The sequence below is a fragment of the Vulpes lagopus genome, chromosome 11 (genome assembly GCF_018345385.1).
Source record: "Vulpes lagopus strain Blue_001 chromosome 11, ASM1834538v1, whole genome shotgun sequence".
Classification (NCBI taxonomy): Eukaryota; Metazoa; Chordata; class Mammalia; order Carnivora; family Canidae; genus Vulpes; species Vulpes lagopus.
Genome location: NC_054834.1, coordinates 39,664,299 through 39,691,156, shown reverse-complemented (window position 1 = coordinate 39,691,156; position 26,858 = coordinate 39,664,299).

Sequence of the window (26,858 nt, the reverse complement as noted above, 5' to 3'; positions counted from 1 at the left end):
ATTAGAAGAAATAAATTTATGTTCTCAATGCCTACTAATTCATATATAAATTATCTAGTTTGTAAATTATCTATTTACACAGTAGTCTATTTCCATATCCCCTGGTCAATATTCTTCAGTTTTAATGTGTCTGGGCTTTTCATCTTATCACCTCATACTAGCAAGACCTGTTCTCTGACTCCTTGTTACATTCTCATGCCCATATTCTTACCCAGCACCTCATTTGCCAGTGAGGTTTTTTTAAGGGGAAAAAAAACATATTTTATATCTTTATATCCTCAAAATGGGTTACAAATAATCACAATTTTTTCCATATAATGCACACAAATTGCATCTTCATTTTATTTGGTGCCCACAAGATCAGTTTCTTTTGATTACTCCTTCCTTTCCCTAGGCTCTTCTCTTGGCTTATGCCACAAGATGCCTCTGGCAATCTTGCTAACTCTGAGACCATCATTACTGGTATTCCCTGTTCTTCAATCCAAATCAAGAAATATTTCTATTCTAATTGCTAGTATCTATTACAAGTCATTATTATCCCACTTTTGATTTACTTCAAATATTTCATAACTATTCTCCTCATGCTTGGCATTTTCCCTTTCTGAAATCATAAACTCTGAGGAACTTTTTTTTGTGACTTTGTATACCTTAGCTTAGCACTTATGACACAGTAATATAACTGCCAATTCATTTGTCTTTTATACATCCAGACAGCAAAATCATCAAAGGTTGAGACTGTCTTATTCATCATTATTTTACTAGATCATTGTAAAATATGTGAAATATAAAAAAAAAAAAAAGATTTGTTTTTCGATGAATATTTTCCTTGATCTATTTAAGTTGCCATTTTATGTTCCTCAATGCTCTCATTATATTTCTCAAACTACCATAATTACGAATTGCTTCTACTTACCAATTACATACTTCTAACATCATGTACCATGAGATGACATCTATCATCATAATTAGCTCGGTCTCCCAGAAACTGTCAGCACTGTAATGTTAACTATTACAATTCCCTCTATATTTTTGTTAATATGCAAAAGGCAGAATAAATGGTCATATGTCTAAAACCAAATTCAAAAAACACTGAATTAGTGCACATATTAAGTTGTATTTCCTTCTAGGCTTTTCGGTATAAGGAGATGACAATCCATTAATTAATTTGTTTTTCAGTTCCATTTGGTGTAAACTTATTGAAATCTGGCTACAAGTCAAGAACTTACATAAGAGCTGAGCCTAGAGAAGTGGATAAAGTGGATTCTGAATCCCCAGTATAATTAGATTAAAGTTAAAATATATAGAAATAGGTAACATAATTGATGAAAAACACATCTTATAAAGAGAGAAAAACAAGATGTCTTAGGGGGCATAACATAAGGAGACAAACTAGAGTAGAGGTTGGGAGGAAAGTAGAAATTTGTGAAACTGAGGGAATTAGTGAAGAGTGAAGGCACTTATTTTAAAGAATCAAAATTGCAAGCTTAGAAGCCTCAATGAAAGAACGGCTGGATTACTGACTGGTGGAAAAAGAGAGAATCATTAAGTCGGAGGAGGAGCATTAGAACAAAGTGATACATTTGGGACAGGTTTGGATGTGTTTTGAGGTGCTGGCAAAATACCCAAGTGGTGAGACCCAAGAAATGGCTAACTATAAAGGAAGGGCATGAGGTGAGGAATTCGCTCCAAACTATAGAAATGGATGTGTGAGATTTCAGTATAAGGTGACAACAGGCTACATGGGAGTAAATCCCTTGTCTGTGGTTTAGGGTGAAAATTCAGTGGTCTTGCTTGCAGCACTGATGTTCCCTCCAGATTAACCAGAAAGCAAAGGAAAAGAAGCCTATAAAAGAGGGTGCTACCTCGCCAGGGACAGATGGAAGGCCAGGTGGGTACAAAACATTTCATCATTCTAATAAGATTCCGCATGCACATTTCCTGTTAAACCTCTTGCCCCATCAAATAATCTACTTATTTTTTGTTTATTTTCATAGAGCTGCATTTCCTGGATATTACACAGAAAAAGAATAATAAAATGTATGGTCACTTAGGTCTGGCTTCTTTTCCTGAACACGATGTTTTTGAAGTTCATCCACATCATAGCATGGATCTGTAGTTTCTTCCTTTTTATTGTTCAATACCATTCCATTCTATAGATACACCATATTTTATCTATCCGTTCACAAACTGAATGTCATTTCCATTGCTTCCAATTTTTTTTGGTATTACAAATCATGCTGTGAAGAACATCTAAGTGTGAGCCTTTGTGTGGATATATATACCCGTTCTCTTGGATGGATACCTAAGAGTTGAATTGCTAGGTCACCTGAGAAAAATCTGTTTAATATTTTAAGAAACTGCCAATATGTTTTCCAAATGGCTACAACATTTTACATTACTGCCAGCAATGCCTGAGAGTTCCCCTTTCTTCACCCCCTCATCAACATTTATAATTATCTGTCTTTTCATTCCTTTTATTATATTGCTGGAGATAATTTTATAACAGTTTTGTCAGACTTGGATTATTTTTCTTCTTTTTCTCTAAAAAAGTTTTCTGTGAGTAATAACAAGTGTATTATTGTTATTATTTCTCTTTCAGAGATATAAGACTATTCAGATTTAAATGATTCCTGAAAAAAAAAGATTTCTGAAGAATATTTGCTCATTTTTATCTTTAGGGGAATTTAGGATTTATTGGCTATTTTTGTGAAAGTCTCTGATCATCATCTTATCACATGATTTGTAGGATATCCTCTCTTTCATGCCTGATATCTGTAACTTATATTTCCTGGCACTTTTCTTTGATTATCTACCTAGAATTTTATCTTTTTATAATAATTTTTCAAATAATAAAATTTGTTTCATTAATTTTTTTCTGTGGCTTTTCTCTTTTCTATTTATTGGATTCCTTCTTTTATTATGTTTTATCTTTTAAATAATCTAGGTTTAATTTGTTCGTTGCTTTCTAGCTTAAGGTAAAAATTAGTTAATTTAAGAATTTTCCTCATTCTAATGTAAGTATTTAAAATTGTAAATTTGATTCTAGAATATCTTTAATTCTATCCTGTAATCTGTGACACATTATCTTTGTATTACCAGTCACTTCAAAATAGATACAACTGTGGATAAATTTTTTTATTACTAAGAAATATACAACTTTATCTCCATTAAGTTATTTTTCATGAAAGATGTATTTTAACTGATCATTATGGTGTTGTAATTTGTTTTCTGCATCCACTTATTTGTTGTTATTGGTAGAAATTTTACTTCAACATGGGTTATAAATTCCACAATACATTTCATTGTTTTCTTTCTTTAAATAGTCACCTATCTATCAAACTTCAAACCTGAATTTAAAAATAAATTCAAATATCAGGGTGCCTGGGTGGCTCAGTGGGTTAAGCATCTACCTTTGACTCAGGTCATGATTTCTAGGTCTTTGGATTGAGGTCCGCATTGGGCTTCCTGCTCAGCAAGGGTCTGCTTCTCCATCTCTCACTCCTCCTCCCCATAACTCATTCTCTCTCTCAAATAAACAAAATATTTTAAAGTATGAAATTTTTAAAAGATTTTATTTATATATTCATAAGAGACACAGAGAGGCGGAGACACAGACAGAGGGAGAAGCAGGCTCCCTGCAGGGAGCCTAATGCAGAACTCAATCCCAAGACCCAGGGATCAGGACCTGAGCCAAAGGCAGACGCCCAACTACTGAGCCACCCAGGTGCCCACAAGAATGAATTTTTAACATCTACCCACTTAGTTATAATTTATATTGCTCTTCATTTCTTTGTGTAGATTTATGTTTCTATGTGATATAATTTGCCTTTAGTTTATTGAAAAATAAAAGAATTTCCTTTAATGCCCTTCCTTCCATTCTTCCTTCCTTCCCTTCTTTTCCTTTCCTCTCCCTCCTTCCCTCCCTCCCCTCTTTATTTTATTAGTGCATGCTTGCTAGTAAAAAAAACCCTCTAATCTTTTATCTCAAAAGTCTTTGTTTCATTTTCATTTATCAAGCATGTTTCCTTTTGATAAAAAGTCTGCCATTTTTTTCTTTTAAAGACATCATCTCAATGTCTTCTGCATTGTTTCAACTTAGAAACCACTGATTTTTTTTTTTTTTTGCCATTCTTTATATGTTAGTTGTTCTTTTTTCTTGTTTTTAATTCTGATTACACTTTCTGTTTACATTAGTTGTCACCACTTAGCTGTGGTCTGTCTAGGGTTTTTTGCCTTTTTTAAAGATTTTATTTATTTATTTGTCATAGAGAGAGAGAAAGAGAGGGAGAGAGCACAAGCAAGGAGCTCAATATGGGGTTCCATCTAGGATCCCAGGGGCATGAGCTGAGCTGAAGGTAAATGCCCAACCAGTTGAGCCACCCAGGTCCCCCTCTGTTTGTTCCTCTTGCTTTGGGGTTGTTAAGTTTTCTTAAAATATGAGTTAAAATCGTGTCATCAAATTTGGGAAATTTCTACATTATTTCTTCTTTTTTGTTTTGTTTTGTTTTGTTTTTTTGTATTCCTCTATGCTTCAGCTTAGGGAGCTTTTCCTGACCTATCAACTTATATCTAGCTTTTTCTTTTGCAGTATTCAGTCTGCTTTGTAATTTGTTGATAATGTCTTATTTTAAGATAGATGTTCCAGATTTAGTCTTTATGTCATTTACATTGGCCAGTAGAAAACCTTCATCGGATCTATGGTTGCATTTATATTTTACATTAAATACTTAAGTATGTTTATAATAGCAATTTTCCAAATCTTTAACTGCAAAACTCCAACATAAAATTATTTATGAGTGTATCATAATTACCTTGTATTTATTTCTTTACTCCTAGGTGTCGGCCCACTTTTCTTGCTTCTTTGCAAGTCTAGTAAGCATTTAATTGTATTCTAGATATTATGGATATTATCTGTATAGAGTCTGACTTTCCTCTTAAATTATGGTGTAATTACAACGTAAATATAGATTCTTAAGGGGAAAAAAACAGCAAAAGTTGACTAAAGTAGAAAATAATTGGAAAAAATTTTAAAAAAAGATAAAAATTGGAATGGTGAAAAATGTCAAATATACAACGCTTACTTAATTATTAGCAATTTAATTATTATGGTAAAAGGAAAAATATATATGATTTTCTAAAATATTGATATTGAAATAGTATAGGTTTTAATCAAATATTTAAGCCACATATGAATAGATATTGTTTATCTTTTTAAGTATTTTAATTTTATTTCCAGCATTTTAAAAACTGATATTTTCTTAGTTGTGCTTTGTATACCCAAGAATATATTCCTAACAGTAACTCAGTGTAAGTTGGCATATATCATTAAATTATTAGAGGAATATAGTAAGAATGTAAGTGAATTCTTAGAGTAAAGCAAATTACAATGGGATTTATTGAACCCTAAATAAAATATTGAACATGAAAAATATAATTCTGGCATCCTAGAGTAGGAGTCTCAGATTCTTATTGAGCTATTTAGATTTCCTGTGTTTCTCTCCTCCACATTCCATCATCATTTGACAATCACTCTGTATACATTGCTGACTAGGGGTATTAAGAATGTTTATGATATTTTTTAAGTCAAAATATAGTGAGATAATTAGATAACTAATGAAGATAATATGGTGTTATGGGGATCCCTGGGTGGCGCAGCGGTTTGGCGCCTGCCTTTGGCCCAGGGCACGATCCTGGAGACCCAGGATCGAATCCTGCGTCGGGCTCCCGGTGCATGGAGCCTGCTTCTCCCTCTGCCTGTGTCTCCGGCTCTGTCTCTGCCTGTGTCTTTGGCTCTGTCTCTCATTCTATCTCTCAAGAATAAATAAATAAAATCTTTAAAAAAAAAAAAGAAGATAATATGGTGTTATTATTTTTTACTACATTTTGAATAAGCACTTTGACCTAAGAAGCAGAACAACTGTAGTTTGTAGTAAACTTTAGGCTCCAATAAAGGGTTATCTACCAAAGGGATGTGTGTGTATGTGTGTGTATCCTAAATGTATTAGGTCTTTTGTTATAAAGTAAAATTCAATGATCAAAGAATACTCATTTTAAGAATTCATATTTGATTTAATTGAACATATTATATAAAAATCATTTAAAAGTCCAAAGAATTACAATTGATACCATCTTTTAAAGAGATTCAGTAAAAATGAATTCAAATATGAATACTTTAAAACCCAACTATATCTAGCTATTTCTAGTTATTGTTTAATAGCCAGGATTTGTCTTTATCTTGTTCTACATAGTATTTCAACTTTGGTTTCTTTTGGTTTCTTTTCTCAGCTTTCTTTTGTAAAGTAAGCCCCCACTTTTATTGCTTTGAAGTTTGTTGTTGGAAAAAGTTACAAGTGGGTATTGATTTTTCTTCATGCAAGTTCTAATTGCTTATTTCCTGCACCAGTTGACTTAATTGTTTATTAATGATTTCTTGTTTCTGCTTTGTATTACTGGTCTGTGATTTGTTTCTGAGATAAGTTCAAAATAACATGACTTAAAATAAAGACTTGTAAGTCATTCTCAGTTTTGCTATGTCTGTGGTTTTTGCAAAAAAGATTTTGATATAAATAAATGCAAAAAGTGGAAATTATGACTATCCTTTTACAGGATAAAGAAAAAATTTTTCTTTTTAAATAAAAAATCTCTTTATCCTCTCTCCTCTCCTCATTTCTCCCTTCTTCTTTACCCTACTTTAGGCCTGGCCTATTACCATGTCTCCCACATGGTGGAGGGCGACTGTATCCATATAGTGGGATTATTTTTATAGCACATCCTTATGTATGGTACATCCTAATTTATGATATATCCTTACTTCACTTCCTCTAGGAGATAGAAAAATTCTATGATCTAAGCTTTCCAAATATGTAGAGAAAGTCTAGAACATGTAAAATTACCTCCTGCATTTATTTGAAAGTTAAAAACCTAACTTTCAAATTTTTATCCCATAAGCAAATAACAATTTGACTTTCAAAGCACAACAATGGCTGGTAATTCCAGTCACTAGTAGTTCCTTCCTTGAAGAGAATTTATTTTTCTGAATGAAAATATTATGTACTGCATGATTCCATTTATATTACATTCTCAAAGTGGCAAAACTTAGTAATAGAGATTAGATCAGTGGTTGCCAGTGGTTAGGACTGAAGAGAAGGTGTGATTATAAAGGGACAGCACAAGGTAGCAACTTTTATGTTGATAGAACTGTTCCGATGCTGATTACAGCATTAGTTACACAAATCTGTACATGTGCTAAACTCTAAGGAAGTGTACATCCAAATATAAATGTATGGTGTACAATACTTTAAATAAATAGTTTAGTATAATTTCTTTGTTATATTTACTTTTATCTAGGCCATTGGTTCGTATGACAATAAATAGAAACATGAAAAAAATTTAAAAATCAATGAAAAATAATAAAAATTTAAAATAGACAAAATCATAATAGAAAGATTATTGACACAAATATAATTATCAAAAATTCATGAAGTGTCAGAAACTTGCTAGATATTCAACATTAAAATGCTTGTATATGAGCGTGTGTGTATGTGTGAATGTTGGTATACAGAGATAGATAATTAAACCTAATAAACTTGTGGCTATGGAATTTTTCAATTTAAATATGAAAAAACTGAAATTAAGTACAATTAAGACTTTGACAAATTCTGATTTGCTTAAAGTTTTAATTATTGGGGCACCCGGGTGCTCAGTGATTGAGCATGTGCCTTTGGCTCAGGGAGTGATCTGGGCATCTTGGGATTAAGTCTCACATCAGGCTCCCTGAAAAGAGCCTGCTTCTCCCTCTGCCTATGTCTCTGCTCTCTCTCTCTCTCTCTGTGTGTCTCTCTTGAATAAATAAATAAAATCTAAAAAAAAAAAAAAGATTTAATTATTGGCAACACCACTATGCGGGGGCTGAGCCTGATTCTATTTCTAGACACTGCAACTATTCTCTTTGTATGGAACATTTCTTTAACTATTCTAGCATATTTCACAACCTCAAAAGAAAAACCTCATTGTACTAGTACTCTGAAAAATCATTACTATGTTCGATCCTGTTATTCTCTTAAATTTTGTTCTTCATGTCTCAAACTAAATAGGCATCCCTGGACATTCGGTCTAAAATAAGGCAGGCTCCTTTATATATCCTTCATACTTTTTTGAAAAATGTGCTTTAAAAATTTTCATTTATTTTTTTCCTGCTCACTGACTGATATTTGTACTAGAATATAAGTTTTGGGTAGCAAAAACCATGCCTATTTAATCAACATACTATATTAGCTGAAGTCTGCAGACTGATTGCCCTAACTTGATAATTGTACTATAGATTCCAAGATGAAGAAGCAGAAAATTTTTCAGTCTTCCTTATATTTTCTTAACTCAAATATTTGGCAGCATTCTTGGTGACATAGGCTGAAGGATAGCTCAGAAACTTGCCACTCAACATGCAGACCATAGATGAGCAGTATCAACATCATTAGGAAATGTTAGAAATGCCAGATCTGAGGCCTCAGCTTAGACCTATTAAACTGGTATCTGTTTTTCAGTAAGATGGCCAAGTGGTTTGTCTGCACAATAAAGTTAGAGAAGATGAATTTAAGTTATCTTGTAGTTCTATAAATTCAACAACCGAATAGTGACTAACGTCCATGGTTCTACATGCAAAATGGACTTTATATTCCTCTATTTCTAAGTCAAAGTTTTCTTTGAGAAACCATCATCATATTCTACTTGATTTAATTCAGTTAAATCTACTTGGTGATATCATTTTCACTTATCCTCTCCTCAAACATTTCTCTGAAAAGCAGGCAGAAAAGAAAAGATCATGCTAGTCTCTGATTAAAATACTTCAGAAAGTTCCACATATTTCTGTTCTAGTCAACTATGTCCATAAACAAATCATCCAAGAATATAGTATAAAACAAAACCATTTTGTTATGGTCAGAGGCACTTGGATCAGGAACTCTAAAACCATAAATACTTCTTGTATAATAATACCTTGTGATATCTAGAGCATCATATGGGTTGACTGAAATAGTGACAGGTATTCTTCATGGTTGGAGATGAGAACCACTGGGTCTGTAACACCCATTTTCTGTAATAATTTCTTCACACACATGTATAGTACTTGAGCTAGGATAGTGGAAGAACCAACCAGTAGGTGTAGGATAGTATCAAGATACTCTGACTTCTGACATAGTAACTCAGACTTCCGAGAGCAAATGTTCCCAGTGACCAAAGCAGACACTGCACAACTGTTTATGTCCTAGCCATGGAAATCTCAGTCATTTCCACTATATTGGTAAAAGGAGTCAAAAGTCTGGCCAGATTTAACAGGAGTGGCCATAAATCCTTCCTGTCCATGAATCCTTCCTGTCAAAGAATGTCTCCTCAAGTTTTAAAACTATCACAGTATACCTTCTGGCCAAAAAGTATTCATAGTCTTCCCAAATGAAAAGTGCACTTGCTATTCTCAAGACCTCAAATTGTCTCATAAAATATAGTATCAAGCTCAGACTGACAGTGCAGGATCTCATTATCTAAATCGGGCTAAGGTGCAGATAAGGCTTCTCTGACTCAGATTTTCAAGTACGGTATATTTTGATCTGCAGATCTATAAACCAAATACATGAATTTTTGCCCTCTAAATGCCCAATATACAACCATGGGATAGGCATTGATGACTATAATAGTGTCTATAATAGACACTCTCAGAAATGTAGAAAAGAGGAGGCACACACCAGGTACCTCTTCATGAGGTCAAATGCCCAAAGAAATTCTTAAATTCAGTCACTTATATGTTGCTCATGTTTTAACTAAAGATCACTAGTGTTCTCGGGGAATGACTTTTGTTTTCCTACTTCTATATCACCCTTCCCTTTCTATAAGAAATAGCCTGTGTTTGCAACATTTATAGAGACAAAATCACCGAAGCTTTAGATGACTATAAAGTCATCGCAAATTCCAAACTTTTAAATCACAAATATTGCATTCATTTCACTTAAAGAAAAAGTTTTCAAGTCATCTGAGATATATATGAATATATATATATAGTCTTGACTATATATAGTATATATACTATATATAGTCATCTGGATATATGAATATGCATACTTATAAGCTCTGCACTCCCCTTACTAACAATGTCATCACATGGAATGCTGGATTCTATTTAATGAAGGACAAACACTTGCTTACTGCCAGAAGAAGCATGAAATCTCTTTTAATTTCACAAAATGTATTTTTTTAGGTTCAAGCTGATAAAATTCTTATAAAAATGGGGCGGGTTTCTTATGTATCAGTTAGATTCCATTAGATAATAGTCACTCAGAGTAATCTTTTGAGATAGTCCCTTCTCTATCTTGATCCCCTTTGAAGCTTCTTTGCGATACAACCCTGAAGCTCTCTTGTTTAGCAGAGCTGATTTACAAAGCTTGAGAAGATTCTTAGAAAATCTTTTGTTTGTTTGAAAATATTTTTGACACATCACCTTAAGTCTTTAAAAGGTCTCACAAAGAATTTTACACACATATTTTGCATTCATATTTACCCTGAGAACACATTTTACTGACAATAGCCTGGCTACGTTATTTACCTGTGGCCAAGAAATTGCTATGATCTACAGGTAGAATTTCTTAAATAGCCTAAAATGGAATTTCTGACACAAATATATCGTGGACAAAATTGTCTATGCAGAAAATATAATATGTAAATTGTTGCATGATATCAAAAGCTACTTGAATAAAGCCTAGGCCTTAAAGAATATGATATAATATAAAATGTGTATATATATATATGTGTGTGTCTGTGTATAAATAGATACACACACATATAGATGTATACACACACACACAACATACAATATATGTGCATGCAGAGTTTAAAAGGCAATAAATTTTAGAAACCACATGAGGGCTTATGATAACCAGGGAAAGAGAGTCACTGTGTTGTATAACCTGGAGAATAAGGCTGGGAGGATGATGTGAAATAATCTGAGCAAAATTTACTATTTTAACACTATGCCAAAAATTATCTATTTGCAGTTTCAATAATTGACTGATTCTTTTTCTTATTTAGGACAGAAGTTGGGCCCGAACTTCGTGTATTCCGGCTTCTCCATTTCAGTGTTCCTAGATGAATGACTGTACCTCTCTTGGCTTCTCTTACCCAAATCAACTCCTCAAACCTCATCCCACTGTTCTTGAAACAATCTGGTTCCGTTTTCCCTTTATTTTAAGCCATACTATATTTAGAGTTTTGGTACAAAACTAGAAAAGTGTTTGTCATATTTTATGTGATATATTTCTGTGTTTATTACAACTTGATATAATGATACAACATGCAAAGGTTAAGAAAAAGAAACATAATAACAAATATTTTGATACTGATCTTGATCTTGGGATTTGCAATGAATGTGTATGCATTTAACTTATTTTGCTGTTTCAAGATTGAATAATAAATTAATAAGCATGTAAGTAAATCTAATACAGCATTTGTAAACCAAACCAAACAAAACCTAATACCATTGCTATTAACAATGATAGGACTTCTTTCTGAGCCTCACCACATTATACACACTGAAAAATTTTCACTCAGTAGAATAAGTGTAGTATACATAATGAGCTTATTTTGACCAACTTGATATTGTTAGGATTCTATTCTTCACCCTGCAAAAAGTCTAGAGTCAGTTTTGTTACACTTCTTCTGGACATATTAGAGGTTTACATTTTGAGAAAGAAAACAAGTAATGAATTGAAGAAACACTTAGCTAAACCATATCAGGAGAGCTTGGCAATGCTCCCTCGTAAGATGCATCATCTTCCTCCACTGGGTTTGTTTTTTCCTATTTTTTCTAACTATACTTAAATTTCTACCAGAACGGAAACCCATCCTTGAAACCCTGAAGTGTATGGACATGCATTTTCTTCTCCTAGACTTCTAATTTGGCTATTGACAATGTTCCAACCTGGAAGTCTCATAAAATAATGTTATTATACATTCATTCATAAGAACTAGTTTTTCAAAAGATCTCACTAGGTCAGTGTCCCTAGAGACAGATGCTGGAACAGAGGGTCATAAGTTCACAGGATTTACTTGGCCCTTTTATTTAGACTATCATATATATTCTTTTTATCTAGATTATGCCCACCACTCTCAGCTTTGCCTTTCTAGCATGTCTTCCAGACTATACTCTTTAGCAAACCATTATAAACTCAAGAATTATGATTAGGTTTATCATATAATTCATTATTCAGAATAAGATACTTTTGGAAGTTAAAGGAAGCCATCTTAAGTATTATGCCAGGGCAACACATTCACATGTGGACTGAACCAGGCAAACAAGATTGTATAAATACTTAGTTAAAACACATGTAACATTTTTCGTCTATATCATTACAACTTATTACAAGCTTCTCAGACATTTCAGATCTACTTTGTCCAGAAGTTTCAAATATCTTCAGAGAATAAAAAATTTGCAGTTCTGAATTTCTCTTTTACTACCATATATACATTGCCAAAGTCAACTTCCTCTTTTCATTCAGTTATTGACATATTTGATGGATGACTTATTAAGAAATTCAATGGCAATGGGAGAAATGGGAATGGTTAATAACATGTTTGCTTGGGACTTTCTCCCTTTACTGTAAAACATATCGACTACAAAATTAGAAACATGAACTGCGTTTTACATGCTTTCTTATATATAATTCAAAAACATTAAAGTTTGTTTTTTATTGAACTACATAGGATACAAAACTAGTCTACCTGCATATAAAACGAGGTAGGAAAAAAGATTTTCTGTGGACCACTACACTTCTAATAATGCATTATTTGTTTATGCTGTGTCTACTTTTAGATGCAAGACTTGTGCATTTCATTTTGTTAGCAAAATTATTCTCTTGTGAAAATGTTGAAATATTTAAATTCAGGATGATGAGATAAGAGAGATGATGATCAAGCTATTAAGTGTCTTCACTGAATTTCATAAAAGAAAAGAGTAGGGTGCTAAGATCTCAAGTGCTGTGGTCAAAGGCAATCAGTGTTATATACATGAAATATTAATAAAGTCCTCATCTGATTTTTATTCCATGGGGTTTTTTTTTCAGTTTTTTTTTCAAATACAGTTGCAGCTTTTTTTTAGGAAAGAAAGAAGTTAATTGAATTTAATTAAGATTAGTTGGTTAAGTGAATGGAATAGAGATACAGGTGGAGGATGAGCAAAAAAGAGAAAGGGAAATGCATTTATGGTCTGTGTTTTATAAATTAACATTTACAGCTCCAAAGGAACAAAGAAAAGGTAACTAACTACTGTGGGACTATTTTGTCATTTGTATTATCTTAAAAACCTATTTCTATTCAGAATAAAAAAAACTGAAAAAATCTAAATGGTTTCCAAGCTTTGCTAAAATTAAGAAATGATCACATTATAATTTGTTATAACTGAGTAATAATTAAAGATTATTTACCTTCAAACAAATGAACAATCAAATCCTTAGAATTAGTGAGTTTGGTGGTTCTCAAGCAATTGGATTGCTAAATAACACTAGTCAGGATATCATTCAAGAAATATGACATTCTGTTTTTTACGTACCCCATATGCTTTCCAAAATGTTTAATGTCATATAAATAGAACTAAAACATGTTTAATATTATGCTTTTAACACTTTCTTTTATATAACTATGCAGTATTGAATTTATAATTATAGGAAATGCCAAATGAACACACTGAATATTGCAAAACTCAATCATTGCAATGACTAAATTTTAAAACTGAAATCAACAAAAGAGAGTTTTGGCAAAGATAAACTAAATAAAGACATTGTATTTGTATAAGCTGATATGAAATGCCAACTCTCTGAGTCTGAATTTCAGTAAGTTTGTGAACATTAGCATATTTGTTTAAAGACACTATCTATTTAAATATAGCCGTCTAGTTGCTAATGCAGTTATTACTACTCTGTAGACTTGTAACTGTATGCTTATAAATTTTCATATTCAAAAATATAAATTTTAGAAAGAAAGAAGATGCACATAAATATATGTGCTTTTGAAAAATGGAAAAAGAAAAAAAGAAAAATGGAAAAAGAAACCAACAAAGTTAACATAACAGTTACTTATCAGGATGGAAGGAAACAGGATGAAGAGGACAAGAATAGAAACTAGACTTTCCTACATTCACCACATTTTGTAGATTTAATTTCACAAGCAGGCAAATGTTTTATATAATAATTACTCAATATGACAATTTAAAAAGTAATTCCTAAAAATCAAAAGCTAAATAAAAAATGAACAAAATGTTTCTTTTTATTGAAAGATTTTTTTCATTTATTCATGAGAAACACAGGGAGAGAAGCAGAGGCACACAAGCTCCTATGGGGAGCCTGATTCGGGACTCCATCCCAGGACCCCTGGATCATGCAATGTGAGCCAAAGGCTGATGCTCAACCATTGAGCTAACCAGGTGTCCGGAACAAAATGTTTTTAAGCTGTATTCTACAGCCCATCCTACACAATGAAGAATTATTTAAAAATTGACTTTATTTTTTTTTCTTTAATAATTTCAAGTCTTAATTTAAATTTTAGTTAAGATATAGTGTAATATTAGTTTCAGGGGTAGAATTTAGTGATTGATCACTTATATGTAATACCTGGTGCTCATTACAACAAGTGCCTTCCTTAATAACCCATCACCCATTTAGCTCATCCCCCTATCCACCTCCCCTCCCTCAGTTTGTTCTCTATTGTTAAGAGTCTCTATGGTTTGCCTCCCTCTATTTCTTTTTTTCCCCTTTCCCCTACATTCATCCATGCTGTTTCTTAAATGCAACAACATGGCTGAAGCTAGAATGTATTATGCTACGTAAAATAAGTCAGTCAGAGAAAGAGAGATACCATATGATTTTACTCATGAAATTTAAGAAAAAAAATTTGACTTTAAATCCAATGATTTGATTGTACTTTCCTAGTGAAAACAAATGTACCATAAGTACCAAGAGAGCCTGAAAAAAAATTGAAACTATTTTAAGTGATTAGTGTTATTAATAATGTTTTCTTCTGAAACTAGTAACATACATAAATGTATATATCAACAAGTTGAAACAAATAATTCATCATGACAAGATTAAGAGCCAAGATGTTTACCTTCAGGTAAAATATATGCAATTATAAAATAAGTTAAAAACAAGCAAAAATCCTAAATTCTTATTTGAATTTCAAATATTATTTCTACTCACCAGCTAACATAGTAACACACACACATACATACACACACACGCTTTGTAGTTCTACTCATTAAAAATATGGAGAATCAACTTACAACAGTAGGATGAACAGCTTATATTGTGGTCTCTAAATATAATTTACACTAAAAGCATTTTTTAATGTAAAGACTAATTTGAGGACTGAAACAGAAAAAGTGCTAAATGAGAGAAGGGTATATTGTCATACTAGAGTAACAGAAAGTTATCAAAGACTGTTATTATTATGGGGGAAAACAGGTTCAGAGTTATAGATAGTTGTTAAAGTTAAGTAAGAGCTAATGTAGGCCAATTTGAAGAAGTTTCCACAGGTCAAAACTGGAATTTTATACACCAATAAGAAATATATCTGACAGAGAATTAAAAATAGCAAAAACATTCTTAAGAATATCAAAAATAAAAACAAGACGAGAACTGAAAAATAAAAAATAAAAATAAATTCTTATTGATTTCCAGTAGAGAATGCTAAAGAATAAAATTTTTATTTTATAAACTACTCAGTCTGTTTCGAAAATATTCAAGTATTTAACATGATTTTCATGTGTAAACTATCTTCTAATAAGTTACCTATTTGATGACATGAAACTTCTCATTTTGAAAGTATTCCAGCTAATAAATGAGGAAGAAATCTTGGGATATAATAAAAGTACCATTTGCAACACCAAATGAAGTAATGGATTTAGGCAATGGTTATCACTAACTGCTAACATCAAAAAAAGTGACTTTCACCGAAACAACAATAAGAAACATACACCATCACATAGAATGCAGTCTTGCTGAAAAAATGAAACAGAATCTGGTCCAATTTCTAAATCTATCTACTTGTTTATAGGAAAAACAAGGGAGAGTGGAGCAGGTTGGATAACATCTTGGGTATGCATCCAGTGAAATAGAGAATATGGATGGATCTACTTGGCATTTATATGTTACATCCACATTTCTTTGGGAAAAGAAAATCAAATGGCCAAACACAATGATTTCATACAGGCAGCTACATTCGATCCACAGGAAGGACATTTGTGTTCTAGGAATAATAAATAATTATAAACAATATTTTCTACCACAGGGCCTTTCATTTCTGGTCATGGCACCATCTTGACTAGAATTCATTTAGATTTACTCCAAAAAAGGTAAATCAAATCTACACATCTATAAAATATCAAATTTCATGGTAGCTATTGAACCAAGAGGGAACATTATCTTTCAAAATATTCCAATGTTTCTCAAAATGAGTGATCATAAAAATCACATTGGAAGCTGAGATATGACTCTCTGGTGATAGAATATTTTACAAATTAAGAATATTGTGCAGATGGCATTGAGAATCATAACTTTTTTTAGAAGAGAAAATGAAAATTTATAAATGAGTACATTTTTTTCTGAGCTGAGAATAGCTTAAACGAACATAGAAGAGCATAATGAACTTAGCAAAATTTAAAAAATAAATGAATAAAGGTAGACCATTAGCCTAAAGTTCCATGAACTTTCTGAGTATGAGTCTGAGTATAAAAATATCTGAAGTATTTAGACAAAATTAAGTTGTTAAAAAGTATGGAAATCAGAGGAATATGGATTTATCTGCAACATTGAAAGATGGAAGACCATAGAATAAAATGCTCCACTTATTGAAAGAAAAGAGTTATAATTCAAGGATCCTATATCTAAGGAAAATAGTATTTAAATGTTAGCATGATGTGAAGATATTTTGGAATACAAGAACTCTGAAAGGATACCATCCTAAGCAAATGCTCAAGAAATCACTGTAAATAAATGAAAGTGAAAGCAGAAAAAAAGCTTTATAGAGCTGTGATACATGGAATTGGTCTGGATCTAAGTGAGGAAGCAGATAACAAGCAGAAATTATTATCTTGAATTGCAATGATTCTTTTGTATTTCCCCAAATTTTCTGTCATTTCAGTAATAGAATACAAAGCCATTTATAGGATACAGGAGTAAATTGTTTTCATAGGATTGCTTTTACATTGAAAACTTTACCCAAAGTAACTTGCAATGCAAGCTAATATGAAATTTCTGTTGTATATCAGATAGGTGCTCAATTAATTCTCACTTTCTACCCTTGTCCTTAGATTACAAATTGTCATTGGCAAGTGAATCATTTTTTTTCCTAGTGGGTGGTTTTTCTGCAGATTTCTATTTTATGCTAAAGGAGAAAGCTATTGTAGACAAATCCATCTTTTAATGTATGTCATAATTCAAATAACTGTTACTAGTTTGGCTATTAATATAATATGTTATTACTTATGGGACAGATAAAAACTATGCACCTAGGTCAGATGAAGACAGAAAGTATTGAATAAATTGTAAAAAGAAAGGTTATAAACAAGATGAAGTTCTTCAACATATTTGTCAAGAAACTTGGAAATAAGCTCATAAAATTCTCTTGGGAAAAAAAGCATAATGAAGGAGTATATTTGAACTATATATCCTTTAACACATTATTTTAAAAGAAAGCCAAAAGGAAGTATAGACTTTTCTATAATTATGGTTCTTTACTTCATACATGAAAATGCTAATTTTAAGATATAAAAATAATTAGAATCTGTGTGATATTATGTAAGATTTATATATTGTATGCTCACTTTTTATTCAATTTGGCATATAACGAATACTATTTAGATTCAATATGAAGGAGAAATAAGAAACACAAGGCAAAAAAAATAACTTGATTAAATCCAAATCCTAAAGGTATTACTTATATTAAATTATAAATTAAAATAAAATATTATTAAAATAGTATTTCCAATACATTATAAAATGCAGAAATAAATGATGAATACTTACCCATACCTATCTTTGAGAACTATCAGCAGATTTCTGTGCGGAATTATTACCCTACAGTGATGGTTGCAAGAGACCAAGGAGTGACAGAAAGAGAATTCAAATCAGCAAAAATGAAACTCTGCAATGTACTGTGCATTCAAAGAAGACATTTCTTTCTATTTATATATCCAAACTGACTTTCTCAGTCAAACTTCCATTCTGCCACTCTCTCAAGCCCCATTTCTAAGATTTGCTTCTGTTGTATTGTCAAGCCAAAATAACAAAAGTATTCACAGAGTGATTTTTCATAACACTACCACTAGAGAAGAGTATTAGATACTAACCTCAAATATGTGTAAAATTTTATGAAGAGATATGTAAAATTTTAGACACATACATCCATTGATTTTATAACATGAAAGATATACTTCCCTCCAAAACTGTTATATTACAGCTGATATTATTTTATAAAATATCATAGCATGAACACGAGTTCTAAGACACCAAATGGCAAGAGTTCTCAGTAAACTTTTCTATATGCCCTAGAAGTTGTCATTCTGAAAATGGAATAAAAATGTCTCTGTTGAAAATCGATGGAAAGAATACTTGTTCAGTAGTCTTAGAACTATTCAACTCATCCTCAGGTAATTGATAATTTATTATATTTTATTTTTATACCTCCTGACCTATCCACAATTTTAAATAGAGAATTAGTCATAGAACCTAACTTGAATTCAACTAGTCATATGAGAAATATAAAAGAATTAGACTTAAAAAATAAAAGAATTAGACTTTATAAAAAATAAATGTCTAATGTGTAATAGATACATGTTTTTCAAAAAGACCCAAAATAAATTATAATATGGTGTTTTATTTTTACTATAACAATTTATTTTTAAAGATTCTTTTAAGAACTTTGTTTTTTCACAGTAGTTTTAAGTTCACAGCAAAACTGAGAAGGTATAGAGATGTCCCATAGATGTCCTAACCCCACTCATATACAGCTTCTCCCATTAACAGCATTCACCCCCAGAGTGGTACATTTGTTACAAGTAATGAATCTATATTGACACATCATAATCACCCCAAATCCACAGTTTGCTTTAGGATTCATTCTTGGTGTTATACATTCTATGAGTTTGGCCAAATGTGTAAACAATATGTATCTGCCATTATAGTATCAAACATGAGCATTTTCACCGCCCTAAAATTTCTCTGTGTTCTGTCTACTTTTTGCCCACCCCACTCCAACTCCTGGCAACCAATGATTTTTTTTACTATCTATAGTTTTGTCTTTTTCAGAATACCATATATGTATTTTCAAGTGTTTTCAAGTTGACTCCTTTCACTTGGTAATATGAGTTTAAGGTTCCTCTATGTCTTTTTGTGGCATGATAGCTTATTTCTCTTGAGTGCTGAATAATATTCCATTCTCTGAATGTACCACAAGTTATTTATCCATTTACATCCAGAGGAGGTACAAGGAGAGCCTTGCGATGCTATGCCTGGCACCTTTCTGTCCCAGAAAAGCAATCGCAGGACATGCACAGTCTATTGTGAAAAAAAAACTAAAAAAAAAAAAAAAAAAAAAGAAGAAGTCTATTGTGGTGCATAGCAAAAAGCTGTGACCAAGTTATCTGCCCTCTGCTAGAGCCTCTGTCCCCTGCTGTTGAATGGCTGTTCAGTGGCTCCCAGTGGGCTTTTTATCCTTGGAGAAGCAAAATATGCTCTTCCAAATGTAGTCCAGGAAGGAGAGTGATCTCTCTTAGTGCAACCCAGGTAGTTCCCTCAGCGTGTTGTGTGGACCCTAAATGATGCTGTCTCTCCCACTCTCTCCCTCTCTCCCAGACTTTGCTCCATGAAACGTGTTCCCTCTCCTTTGGGGCACCAGGGCTTTTCTCTTCCCCAGTTCATGGCTACGAACCTTGCATCTGTCACATTATCTCCTTCCAATTGTGCAAACTGTTTTCGTAATCCTCAGATTGATTTCCTAGTTGTTCAAAATGATCTTGATGTTGACCTAGCTGTGTTCGGGGAGGAAGCAAGCTCAAGGTCTCCCTACCACTCACGTCTCTTAACTCCTCTCCACCCCTGCCAGAATGCATTTGGAAAGTGTGTAGATTTAGTTTACTTAGTGAGTAAGAAGAGGAAGGATCAATGAAACAAAAAGCAAAAATGACATTATTTTGCTTTTATTTTGAATATTAATACTTTACAGGAAATAGTACATATTCATCAATGATACATGTCACGAGGGTTTTTTTTTTAACTCTACAATATTTTATCTTAAGATTATTTGTTGAAACCTCATAAACTGTTCCTAACAATATTTCCATTGGTTTCATTCAGAAATATATCAAACATTTCCAGGAGCAATTCTTGGGCAGATATCTAATATCATAATATTAGAAAATTTTCTTATTAAAAAATGGTATAAAAAAGGTATGGTAAGTTTGGGAAAAATGAATATGACTTTACTGAAAGTATTGCGGTAGCTTAATAGTATGATTTCACAGAAATTCTGTAAAATATTAGTTAAAATACTGCTAGTTCTTTAAAATATTGTTTATAGTAACCTATATTTTATTTTATTTTATTTATTTATTTAATTTTTTTTTAAATTTTTTTTATTTATTTATGATAGTCACAGAGAGAGAGAGAGAGAGAGAGAGAGAGAGGCAGAGACACAGGCGGAGGGAGAAGCAGGCTCCATGCACCGGGAGCCTGATGTGGGATTCGATCCCGGGTCTCCAGGATCGCGCCCTGGGCCAAAGGCAGGCGCCAAACCGCTGCGCCACCCAGGGATCCCAGTAACCTATATTTTATTTAATCACTGTAATATAGAAATCATTTTATTCCTTTTTTTTTTTTGCTCAAAGGGAGCATATAATTCAGATTCAACTTTTTAAATCAGCACATTAACTTAAATTTAAATTTCCTGTTCTTTTTGCTACTTATCTCTTATCCCTATATCTTCAGTTCCCTAAAGAGAAAGTTTTGTTTTCTTTCTCTGTTGAAATTACAAAGAATATGAATTTTACCTCAATGTAGTTCATAATTTATGACATTTGTTATATTTTGTTTAGGTTCTCATAAGAAGCACATGACAATGTAATAATGAGTCACTGAAATCTACGATGGTTTAAGTGGTTTGTGTGTGATAGAATAAGCACAGAACATATTTAACAGTACAATTCTCTAAAATTTTATTAACACATTAAACTGCTAATGAAACAGTATATAAGGAAAAATTATTCTGGGTTTATTATTTCCACTTATGTGGTATTTATGATATTCCCTGTAGGCTTGGAGAAGAAAAAAACACAATTTTAATGAAAGGTAAAATTGGAAACATAAACTAGTCATGTGATAAAGAACTGTTTTACTTGTTGACTTTCCAGATAAATCAGAGGTCTATGGCAACAGAACCCAAGAGCGAGATGAGTGCAATATAGTGTTATTTCTTTTGTTAAAGGAGTAGTGTTGGCTTGTTAATAATGGAGAGAATGGTATCTTGCAAGCTGACCAGTCAAGCAGTGAAGAAAAATGACTCAATACATTTAAAAAATCTGTGCAGTTTCCCTCCAATTATTTTTTAATGTGTCTTTTGACAAATTGTCAGGAGAGAAAGTTAGCAGACTTTACTTTTATGACCATTACATTTTGCATCCTGTCAAGTGATGAGTAGTATGGCTCTGAATAGGATGAGTGCAGTGAAGAAAAGTTCTGCTAGGGAGAATTTATGATGACAGGGCACGTATTTTTCTGACAGAAGGCAAATGTGAATGGTGGTATGAATCAGAATTAAAATGTCTTCACAGTACATATGAACAATATGAACTACTATTGGAAATAGGATTTTAATAGAAAGGAAATACAATAATTAAAATATTTAGAAGCATAAATGTCTAAAAGCCTGTTGATTTTCAGAACAATTTAATTTATCTTTAGAGAAATCTTTATACTTAATCATAAAAGATTTTACATATACACACAAAAACATATATACACACACATATACAAAAATACACACACAAAAGTACATTTAAATATTGATTTCAGAATATAATTAACTATGATATAAATTATGGTATTTTGGCTGACAGGAGAAAGATGTTAAATTCATAGAAAACATATTTACAAACGCTTATGAGTTTTGCCCTTATATGTCAGATTGCATTGACTGTTATTTGAAAAGATAAGTAAAATAGTAATTTACAAGTAACAGGAATGCGATCATAAATACAATAAATAGAATGTGGCCACTTTTCATATTTCAAATCTATTAGATACTGATGGCATGGTTTTTGTTTTCTTTTTTGCAGCTAAAACTTTCCAGTTTGTCTCTTTCTTATTTCTTATTTATCTAAAATTCCAGGGCTAACTGCAGTGATAACTTCTTATTCATTATTTTAAAACTCCAACCTATCTTACAAAAGATATTAAAGTACTTTCTCATCAAAATATATCCTTTCTGAAGATTTCATAGTGATTCTTAATGCCTATAAATGTTACCTAAATTCTTATAGGACTTAGAGTTTTCTACAAAATATTTCAATTCTGACCATACTTTATCCATCTCTATTTAATGCCTTCATCCTAAATAACTATTACAATCATAAAAATTTGATTATATTGCCATATAAAATATAACAATATGTGATACGTTATAGACTTTGTGCAAACTATTTAAAGTGTAGAAAAATGTATATGCTTGGATATTTTATCAATTATTATTTGTGAGAGAAATATAAATTGAAGTGCATATATTAAATAATTGTTGCATAGCTATGTATGTGATGTGGGTAGAAACAAAAAAAAACCTCTGAAAAACATAAAAACAATTTTATTTCAAAACATTGATTATATCAATGAATAAAAGATATATACATATATATTTCTAATACATATATGTTATATATATCATGTATGCTATATATATTATATATACATATATATATATATTAGAAACATCAAAAACTAGTGAAAATAAGATATCAAAGTTTTGATGACTAGTGGAAGTCTACTCCTTTACTATCTTTGGGAAAAAAGTGAGTGACTCGGGACAACTGGTGGCTCAGTGATTGAGCATCTGCTTTTGGCTCAGGGCATGATCTCGGGGTCCTGGGTTGAGTCCCACATCAGGCTCCCCTCTGCCTAAGTCTCTGCCTCTCTGTCTGTGTCTCTCATGAATAAATAAATAAAATCTGTAAAAGAAACAGAAGAAGAAAGAAGAAAGAAAGAAGAAAGAAGGAAAGAAAGAAAGAAGAAAGAAAGAAAGAGAAGAAAGAAAGAAAGAAAGAAAGAAAGAAAGAAAGAAAGAAAGGAAAAGAAGGAAAGCAAGCAAGCAAGCAAGCAATTGGCTCAATTCTAGGCTTTTTTTTTTTTTTCTTACTCAAAAGTGTTTTATATTCCAAAGAGAAAACATCTAAATGTCTTAGTTAATTCACATGCCTGAGGGCAGTGGGAGAGGAGGGAGTGGATTGTAATTTTGATGGACCCTTCCATCCATGCAACAAACAAGTTAATGCACAAAAGGAAATTTGGGATACTCCTAAAGAAGAAAAGGTTTCTGGGAAGGCAAAAATGGAAATATGAGATACATATTAAATATAAATAGTACTAAAATAAATTATACAATACTAATTTAAGATAGCCTGCTATGTGGAATGAGCTAAAGCTGCAAGCTGATAACACTAGGATTTCTAGAAAACCACTGGAGCTACACAGATTTCCACATCAAATAACTAAGTGCATAGTACATTATCATTTTTCACAATTTGGAGAATTCTCTTTAACTGGAAATGTTCAAACTAGTGGATGGCCATGAAGAACCATTTATAATAGCTAATATTTTAAAATTCTAAATACATATTCAGCACAACATTAAATCATTTTATAAGCATTTTCTCATGTAGTCTTCACAGAAATTCTGAGATAGGGTTATTACTCTGCCCATTTTGCAAATCATGATCTTAAATTCAAAGCGGTTAATTTTCTTTTGATTATGTAGCTAGAAAGTAATGGGATTCATGTTGAAATCCTGTTCAATCTGAATCAAATGACTTGACCTAATTCCTATTTTGCACAAATGAGAAAACGAAGTCCCTTTTTCAGAAAAGTTCAACATAAGGATGCAACTCTGGCTCCCTATCCAGAAATGCAATTTCACAATTTCACTAATCATTTTCTGTTATCATAACTCACAGTGACCTCCAGGGTACTAAAAAGAAAAATTCAAACATTTTAAAAATACAAATACAGTTTTTAAAAATAAATATTATCCTTGAATTCAAATTAAAAAAATAGTAGATAAGTAGAAGAGGATCCTACCCAGGCAATCTGTTTTGTTTTGTTTTCATGACTTTGAGCCCATAGCCTTATGAACTAGTACAGCTAAATAGTGATCCAAGATCATTGACTTATTACATTCTCAGTATTTGAACTTTAGGAACTAAAGCTGCTTACTTATAAGATGGAACAAATATGGGTACAAAATAATGTTTTATACTAAAATAAAAACTAATGTTTTTTTCTATTGCATCAATAAAATCCAAATATTTTTTCCAGTTCCAGTATTATTACATCCTATTACAGCTTTTGACGCAGTCAAGATTTTAAGAACAAAGCCATTTTGTACATGGGACATTGAAAAAGAGAACTAAAATAGGCCATAAGTCAATGTGGTATATTGAGCAATGCAAGGACTTTGAAAATGGGTAGATAGCTTTTTGTCCTGACAACAACTCATAAATCCTGTGCTTTGAGAAAGTTAATTTGACTTTCTGGTTCTGGGTGTTCTTATCTCTAATATTGAAATGAAGATGGACACCTCAACATGTATTAGTGCAGATTGAATGGTTTTATCATTTTAATTATTATCATACAAACAGAATTGATTAGAGTTGTCAGAATAAATTTTGGGTATTTCTCTCACACTTGGCCATGTCAGATATTCTAACAAAATGTGAGGCCTCCCTATTTTTTTAAGAAAGTGGAATTCCATCATACTTTATTACTAAAATTTTCCACTTTGTTGACTTAGTATATGTTATAGAATAGTCACGCTCATTTTTCTGAGATTATCTCAAAACTTTTATTTTACGGTTACTTTTATTTCATTTTACCATCAGTTTTATTTTAAATAATGCTGAGAAAAAGAACAAATTATAGATTTAAAAGTTTGAGGGTTGTCCTTGGTTTCTTGGATATCACAAAGAAGAAAAATTAGAGAGACAATTTTGAAGATTTTTATGTTTTATACATCATATATGTATAAAATCGTATGTGTGTATAATGTGTGCTGTACTAGGTTTTGAAGCTCTGTGTCTAAAACCTTAAAAGCTCAGAAAATATTTTTCAGAATTTCTTAAAAGAGTAAAAATATATATAATTATGTAGATATATATATAGTCAAAGCTTCATGTACTTTTAAAATAAACATGGGATTTATTATTCATTTTAAAAAATAATAATTCATATTTAATTTAAAAGTGCAGATCTAGTTACAGAAAAACCCTAGAGATTTCTAAGAGAGTATATGTACATTAAATACATTAATATATACACAAATATGTCAGCTAAGAAATAATACTTGTTTAGAAACAAAAGAATAATAGATAAATTAATTTTCAAATAATCAAAATACAATAAACTTGAGACATACATCTCAGACAAATAAACATATTTATTCAGTTATTTAATTCACCAAAAACAATAAAATACATTTTTCTCAGTTTGATCTCTGGTTTTTGCAAGAAAACAAACTTTTTTGGTCATGTCATCACAGTTGTGTTAGTAAGCACCAATCATCTATGTAAAACATACATCCAATAGCAGATCACCTCAGGATTGATCTGACCTCACTATCAAAGATAAAAAAATCTTTTATCAAAGATAAAAAAATTATTTTCTGAAGTTCATATTACCTTACAACAAAGCCAATTTGGTGTCCATGTGACCTAGGCAGTTCCATTGAACCCTTTTCAGAAGGGCCCCGTGCATGTCCTAAGGCTTTGTTGCTGAAGTGTTGGATGACAAATGACATATCTTATTTGAGTTTTATTAAAAGCAGAACAAAATAATTTTGAAACAGAGCAAATGATTAAAGACATCCTTTGGAAAAGAGCCATTGGTAAAACTACATATTTATATACTCGATACTTTGGCACACTGCTCAAAGCTATATGATTATAAAGCTCACTGGAAATATTTTTATAGAAATCTAACATCAAAATATGTATCTGATTTTGCCTGCTTAGAAGGAAAAATAAAAGTACTTTTATGACCTAAGGGAACATACACGTAACAGGAAAAATTAGCTGAAATTGATACTTCAGATTAAGAACAAAATCATTTATTTATGATATAGTTCTACCCTCTTAAGAATTAGGATATGTGAAGTCCTAGCCTCAGCAATCAGGCAACAAAAAGACATTAAAGGCATTCAGACTGGCAAAGAAGAAGTCAAACTCTCCCTCTTTACCAATGACATGATACTCTACGTAGAAAACCCAAAAGCCTCCACCCCAAGATTGCTAGAACTCATACAGCAATTTGGTAGCGTGGCAGGATACAAAATCAATGCCCAGAAATCAATGGCATTTCTATACACTAACAATGAGACTGAAGAAAGAGAAATTAAGGAGTCAATCCCATTTACAATTGCACCCAAAAGCTTAAGATACCTAGGAATAAACCTAACCAAAGAGGTAAAGGATCTATACCCTAAAAACTATAGAACACTTCTGAAAGAAATTGAGGAAGATACAAAGAGATGAAAAAATATTCCATGCTTATGGATTGGAAGAATTAATATTGTGAAAA